Below are 8179 nucleotides of genomic sequence, written 5' to 3'. Positions count from 1 at the left end.
AAGACGATAGAGTCATTTGTCACCAGTCAGATGGATGTTTTGGAAAATTACAATGTGTGTCCAACAGTATCCCTGTGGAAGGAGAGGCAGCACTTAACTTTTTTCTTTTAATAATGATTGCACATTTATTTGATCTCTGAAATCCAGATGAGCTGATCAGGAGATTATGAACCTCTAGCTATGGGAAGAAGCTTTTGTCTCAGGCCTCTTTTGGAAAGATGAATTGGAAATCTTTTTGTGGGAGTTGATCATCTCATTCAGACTCTTAGTAGCTTCCTAGACATGGTCTTTGTGATCATTCAGTCAGCTATCTCCACAAGCCTCAAACTCCATAACCATGACCTAAGTTGGTCTATAGGAAATTAAACATCCATTCTGAAAAATAAAGAAACAAATGTCCAAGTAAAAGAAGAAAATTACTCCAGGTTTCCTGATAAGGAAACTACAAGACTAGAACCAGGTTTTTTCCTTTAAAAAGAATGATAATAGTACATGTTTTTATGTTCATGACATACCATTGCTGTTCCTCGGCTGAAATGTCAAGCTTTCCCAGGTGCAGGAGATAGAAAATGGTACCATTCATCAGCCAAGATGAAGCTGTGAGAAGAGGTGGTGAAAGAGCAACATACCTTTCGTATACATCCTTCTTCTTTGCTCTCTTGTATATGTTTTAGACACACACATTTGAGCAAGAAACTGCATTTAACAATGTTTTGTAACATTTCTGTAACAAGTCTATAAACATTTAATGCCTTGTAAAAGGTGGCTTCAGAATTTGTTTGCCAAGTCAATTTCTGTGTCTCACAGATAATCATTAACACACGTAGCATAAATACTGTTTCCAAATTTATTATTTTATATAAGCCTCAGAAAACATAGCTTCCTGTGGCAGAAGTTAAGAATCATATCGGGAAATACTAATATTAGATATCAGGAGGAAATTACTTCTTGGGTTACAAAGGTTTGAGAAAGAGTCCCAAGGGTCCATGAATGAAGGACAAGTTTGCTGGAAAACAGCATTATTTTTGAAGAGGTAGAAAGGTCAGGTAAGAAATACTCAGAAACATCTTTAGAGTGCAATGAGCCCCTGACAACACCATACAAAGAAAGAACATTGCTTATTTTAGAAGAGGTTGTCCAAAGGTTTCCAGACTTCTTGAACACCCTAGTCTCACTGTACCATGGAATACTTTCACTTAAGGAAATCTGAAAATATCTTAACTAAAAGCCTGCTTCTGGGGAAAAAGAATAGCACTCATATCTGTTTCTGTTGTAACCAGAGAAAATGAAGTGGCCCTAGTGGCCCCTGCTGACACTAATGTCACTTCTGTTTCTTGTTCATTTTCTGGGAACTTACACCAAAGAACAAAATGAGAGCAGAAGGTGAAAGAAGTGGTGAAGACTTAGAAAGACAAGAACAGAAATAGAGGAAGAAAGGCAGAAAGAAAAAAGTGTAAGAAAAAATACTATGAAAAGGACAAAGGCCAAATGGGAAAGTGTAAGATGCAGGATGTAAGATCAGAGAGGGAAGGTTGGAGAGACAACAGTAACACTGAGAATTAAAGATTAAGAGAAAGTCAGATACCACTGCCAACAACTACAAGGAGATGCATCAGCCTGCCTCATGCTCCTAGCATCAAGTGCTGTGCTCACCACAGGCCTCATGAAGGCTATAGAAGAAACCATATTCATACCATATTTCTCAGGAGCTCTTTTCAACCTCTACAGCAAGACCTAATATCCTTCAGCCAAACTCTATTGGGAATAAGTTCATCACCACAGGATTCCCATGTTTACCCCCTGCCTTCTATTCCTTTGGGTGCTTCAGAGCTTTGTGCAAAGAACAAGATAAATGTCCCTCTCCTCCCAGTCAAACAGAGCTAGCTAGCATGCACCTGTGGCATATCCTCATGGCTACTAGGGTCTTGTAAGCAGTGTCTCAAATCAGAGTCTGAGTGACAAGGAACCCAACACTTGAACATGATAATATATGACTAATTCATTCTTTCTCTCCTCCAGCTGGAAAGAGCCCTTCCCCCAAGCCTAGTTCCTGCTCAAAGACTCCTTCCCAGCAGAGATACACAAGCTGTACTGTAAGGCTAGCTAATCTCATAAACAATAGATACAAATGCTTCTCAGTGATACCCTGTGGTTTCAGTGTCCTGGAACCCCATTGTTTAAGAACACTGCCTTACTCAATCCTCACAACCAACTTCACAAAGAAAAATCTTCACACACACACCCCATTTCATGCCTGAGAAAACCAGAGGCTCAGAAAGTCTAAATAAACTCAAAATTATTAGTACTAAGTGGCAAGGCTACTTTCAATTACAGACCATTCCTTTACTCACAATTATCACAACACATGACAGACAGACATACTGCAAACCTGTAATCAAAACACAGGGAGACTAATCAAAAGGGTTGTAAGTTGGAGACCACTCTGATGGAGTCTAAGGCCTTGTGCAGTATGAGAAAAATATGGGTGCACTTTGCCTCCATAAATAATTTACTCACTGCCATTTCATTTGTTGTCTTCTAGTTGCACTCACTCAGTTTGCTGTGAATGAAATGAATTCATCCTCCTCCACTGTTGAGTAAACATTCTACTGCGAATATGTGGTACATATTTTATTTTTTATTCAACTATCTTTGCTTGTAGGAACCTGGGCTCATTTAATCCCTTAGTTGTTGTAAATAGTGCTGAAGTATGAATGTATGAGCCTGCATGTGCCTCTTTCATATGCTGATGTCATCTCCTTTGGAAATATACCTAGATAGCTGAATCATAGAGTGTATTGATTTTTAGAATTTTTATGACTCCATATTGGTATCTGTAATACTAATTCATATTCCTGTCAGAAGTTCTGAGTCCCTTTCTCTCCCTATACTCATCAGTATCTGTTATTGTGAGATTTTTTTATTTGTTCTTTGATAGTTTCATATAGAGTATCTTGATCATATTCAAGTCAATCATCAGTATCTGTTATTGTGAGATTTTTTAATTAATTCTTTGATAGTTTCATATAGTGTATCTTGATCATATTCAAGTCATTCCTCCAAATCTTTACAGACTCACACTTACTTCCCTACTGACCTAACGCTGTATCCTTGTTATTCTTGAATGTGTAGTCTTCCAGTAGAGAGTGGTCAGCTTGGCAGAGGCTATTCTCCTAGAAAAAAACCCTCTCTTTTTCTCCCCCTCTCCCCCTCTAAGCAGCTAACAATTACCTATAGCTCCATAGCTAGGAGTAAGTAAGATTTTGTGCCCAAACTCTCTCTATATACTGAGATTTTTGTCTAATATGGGCTATACAGATTTTTTTATCTGCTGTCTCAACTTCTCTAAGTTCATATGTAGAGCTGCCGTACTGTGCCTAAAGTCATATTTACTCATTCACCAGCTTTGATTCTTAAACACTTTTTACCCCCTTCTCCATAGTGAATCTCTGAGCCTTGGGAGGGATGTAAGATAGATGTTCCCTTCAGAGAGAGCATTCGGCTAGTTGTTATTCTCTGCATTCTGGACTGCTGTGGTTTTCTGTATTAATCACTGTCTATTGCAAATAGAAGATGCTCTGATATAGGCTGAACAATGCATTGATCTATGAATATAATGGTAAGTCATTAATAATCTATTCAATACTCTGCTTATTTAAGAACATAATAGTAATGAGTTCTCCCCTAGGACCTAGGACCTGTCAGGTTATAGGTTCTTAGTCTTATAATGGCTCCAGATATGCATTTCATGTTGTGGAATGAGATTTAAATCCAATAAGAAAGTGTTTTATTACTCCTATGATATTTGTGCCACTGTAGGACCTCTGGCATATCTTATCAGGCCAGGGGCTTAGTTTTGTTTAAAAAAATCAAATCACCCTAATTTGGGCAAGATACTATGTCTTCTCATTTTCTAATTCTGCTTACTTAAAAGAGATGAAGGGGCATATATTGAATGCTGCTAAAAAGAAAAACTATCAAGTGTTATTATTAACTTTAATAACAATCTTTTATTGTAAATGTTCCTCTAGTATTTATTTTCTTTGACTAAGCAAAAATATTATGAGAAATATGGGAAAATTTGACTCTATAAGTGATACCTGTTGTTGGACTCATCCTTGATGCCCTGTTTCCACAGACAACTGTCAATCAAATATGCCGACAAATCACCCATATACAGTGTGTGAGTGCATCTGTGTGTGTGTCTATGTGTGTGTGTGTTTGTGTGTTTGTGTGTGTGTGTGTGTCTATGTGTGTATCTGTGAGTGTGCCTGTGTCTGTGTGTGTCTGTGTGTGCAAAAGAAGCAGAAAGAGAAAGGGAGCAAGACACAGAGATGGAGACAGAGATGAGACAGAGTTAAAGAGAGATCAAAACATGTTTTCTGGCGATTATTGTTCTTATAAAACAACAAAACATAAAGCAAGTATCAAAAACTGTTTATGGTTTTTATTACATTATACTATTTCTGTGATGTTCAAATACTATGAAACATGTCACATATAAATTTTGAACAAAGGCTTATTTCCTTCTTGGTCATATATATTAAAATAGCCTGGATTGTTGGATGTTTTTGTGTGAGTATGTGCATGCCTGAGTGAGTTTTTGTACACTATGAGGTTCCTGCAGAGGACAGAAGAAGGTGTATCATTTCCTGAAATGGAGACTACAAGTAGTTGATAACTACTGTATGTGGGTGCTGGGAACTGAGCTCAGGTCTTCAGCAAGAGCAGAACATGCTCTTAACCACGGAGCTGTTTTTCCAATCTTATCAGGTATTTATTTTGGAGCAACTGTATACACTTTTAAGTGACAATCATTTTGTGGGAGCCAATTTAGCCTGTCCAGCAAAGTTCACGCCTTTTTTGCTATGTAGCATTTTCTCTTCTCTAAACACACTGAGCTGAAATTCAGAATGTATATTTGTTGGGATCTCAATCAAGAATTGCAAGATCCCAACCACCTAAAAAACATTAGAGGCCATATTAAATGGTAGGTGAGCACTTGTGTAAATGTCTAAGACAACTACTATATTTCTAAAGAGAGTTTCTATTTGGAGGCTGTCTAGGGTTTAAATTACACGGTGATTCACCGTGATTTCTTTTTTTTCTAAGAGTGGCGGTTTTATTTGGTCACACTTAGTGCCATTACACATGCAGCACTTAGGATTGTTTTTACCACAAAACAATGTTTAATATTGCACATTTTGATATTGGTTGGCCACAAACTATTTTCATTTTAAAAAAACAAAATAAAATGATATTTTATCATATTTATTTTATATTTCATATTACAGTATCCAACACAGAGTATAATTAGTTCAGAATTAGCGTCAAATGAGCAGTTCAATTAACACCTTACCTTCCACAAAGCAAATTCTCCTGCAGGTGGATAGATTTGTTTTTCACAAAACATATGAACCCTGAGTATTTTCTTCTTGTATGTTTCTATGTTAAGGATTCCAAATGTATGTGTTCCTGCAAATGTTTAGCTCCAGTTTTTGTTTGTTTGTTTTATTTTATTTTTCCTCTGTAATACAATGATGAAGCTATTTCTCTGCTCATTGAACTCTTGGGTTGGATGTGCTTTTGGTTTAGAAGAGTGCCCATGGGCTTCTTTAATTACATTTAAATTGTGAGTGAAGGTCATTTGCAAGGAGCTCTGGGATCTTTCTTCCGTACAATTAATTAGTTTAGTTCACAGATCTTGACACAGAGATTAGCTGATCATTTAGGCATCTTTCAGATTTGCAGCAGGACTGTGTCCCAACAGAGAGTTTTCAGGTTTTTGAAGTTCCAATGATTACCCATTATCATATAATTATTTTGTAAAAGATTAGGACTTTTGAAGTAGTTTTTATTATATTGAATGTAGGCGATGAGGGGGTCACTGAGATTCCACCTTACGCCAATCAGAATGGCTAAGATCAAAAACTCAGGTGACAACACATGTTGACAAGGATGTGGAAAAGGAGGAACACTCCTCCATTGCTGTAGGATTGCAAACTGGTACAACCACTCTGGAAATCAATCTGGGGGTTCCTCAGAAAATTGGAAATCGATCTACCTGAAGATGTAGTTATACCACTCATGGACATATATGCCAAAGATATCCCACTATACCACATGGGTAGATGCTCCACTTTGTTCATAGTCACCTTGTGTATGATGGCCAGAAGATAGGAACAACCCAGATGTCCCATAATGGAAGAATAGATACAGAAAATGTGGTTCCTTTACACAATGGAATACTATTCAACTATTAAGAACAAAAACATCATGAATTTTGCAGGCAAATGAATGGAAGTAGAAAATATCATCCTGAGTGAGGTAACTCAGACCTAAAAGGGAATGCATAGTATGTACTCACTAATAAGTGGATATTAGCCAAAAAAATACAAAATATCTAAGATACAATTAACAGAGGTCAAGCAGAAGAGCCCAAGTGAGGATGCTTCAATCCCACTTCGGAGGGAGAAAAAGCAATCACAAGAGGCAGAGGGAGAGAGGGACCTAGGTGAAAGAGGCGGGGGAGGGGGGTGAGGAGAACATGATTAGGTATGGGAGGGGCAGGAAATAGGAGACAAGCCCTGAGGGCCAGCTCAATGAATGGAAATGTGCAACATCAGGGGTTAGGAGGTGGGGGGGACCCTCTAGAAAATACCAGAGACCTGGGAGATGAGAGACTCTCAGGACTCAAAAGGAGAGACCTCAGATGAAATGTCCAACAGTGGGGAGAGGGAGCTTGTAGAGTCCACCTCCAGGAGAAAGACAGAGCATCAAGTGGAGGAATTATGTTGCCATCCCACAGTCAAAATCTCTGACCTAGAAGTGTCCCTGTCTAAAAGAACTGCAGAGACAAAAATGGAGAAGAGACTGAGGGAAAGGAGGTCCAATGACAGTTCCAACTTGGGATTCATCTCAAGAGGGGGTTCCAAAGCCTGACACTATTACTGATATTACTATATTACTATATTACTATATTACTATATTACTATATTACTATAGTGTACTTACAGACAGGAGCTGAGCATGGCTGCCCTCTGAGAGACCCAACAAGCAGCTGACTGAGACAGAAGCAGATTCTTAGACACCCAACCATTGGCCTGAAGTCAGGGACTCCAGTGGTTGAATTAGGAAAAAGCTGGAAGAAGTTGAGGAGAAGGACGACTCCATAGGAAGACCAGCAGTCTCTCAGACACTGAGCCACCAAGGAGGCAGCATACAGGAGCTTGTTGGAGGCCTCTGACATACATACAGCAGAGGCCCCAGGGAGTGGGGAGGCCTGGCTGGGATTTGAGGTACATCCTTTTTGAGTAAAGGGGGAGGAAGAATGGGATGAGAATATGTGGAAGGGCAGACCGGGAAGGGGGCAACGACTGAACTGTAAAATAATAATAATAGCAATAATAATAATAATAAAATAATGATAATCTGACTTCTAAATTTGATTATTCCAACCCATACATAACCACACACTTTAAATAAAAAAGATAGAATTCAGAACTATCCCAAACACAATCTTTGAGTTTACAAAACTGAAGACAGGTAGAGAGTTATATCCAGATTGCACACTCACTTTTCATGTCGCCAGACAAACCATCACAGGCAGCTACACATCTCCAATACACATGGCCATTCTACCACTCAGACTTCACAAGCCTCCAGTTCACACATGGCAACAGATCACAGCTAAAGCCCAAGCATGCCAGCCCTACGATCAGTGTATGCCCTTAAAATTAGAGTCTCTAAAAGCAGCTGTTCAAAGAAAGAAATCACCGTTCAATTGCTAAGATCTAAAAAGAACGGGCAGGGGTGGGGTGACCAAACTCATAAAACGACTCCTAGCAAGGCCACGTGGAACAGCTTCAGGAGCATGCGCCATTCAGAGCTTAGTGCTACGGCAACTAATCTGTTTCCAACTTTGCCGTGCACTGCAGATTTATCTGTACTTCACCTTTCCAGAGTCTACATCCGTTTATGGAAGAGCACCCTTCTTACAATTACCATTAGTCTCTTGGGAACGAGAATAAGCTAAAAAGAAAACCTTGCACAAAGTCCGGCCCTCTCTCTGATTTCCACCTTCCAAGTTTTCCCCCTAGGAACTGTGATTATCAGAGAAAATCTTCAAACAAGCCTCTCTCTCTTTCTCTGCCTCTCTCTCTCCCTCCCTCCCTCCCTC

Source organism: Grammomys surdaster, unplaced genomic scaffold (assembly GCF_004785775.1).
Source record: "Grammomys surdaster isolate TR1022 unplaced genomic scaffold, NIH_TR_1.0 693, whole genome shotgun sequence".
Taxonomy (NCBI): Eukaryota; Metazoa; Chordata; class Mammalia; order Rodentia; family Muridae; genus Grammomys; species Grammomys surdaster.
This window is presented reverse-complemented; position numbering follows the sequence as displayed.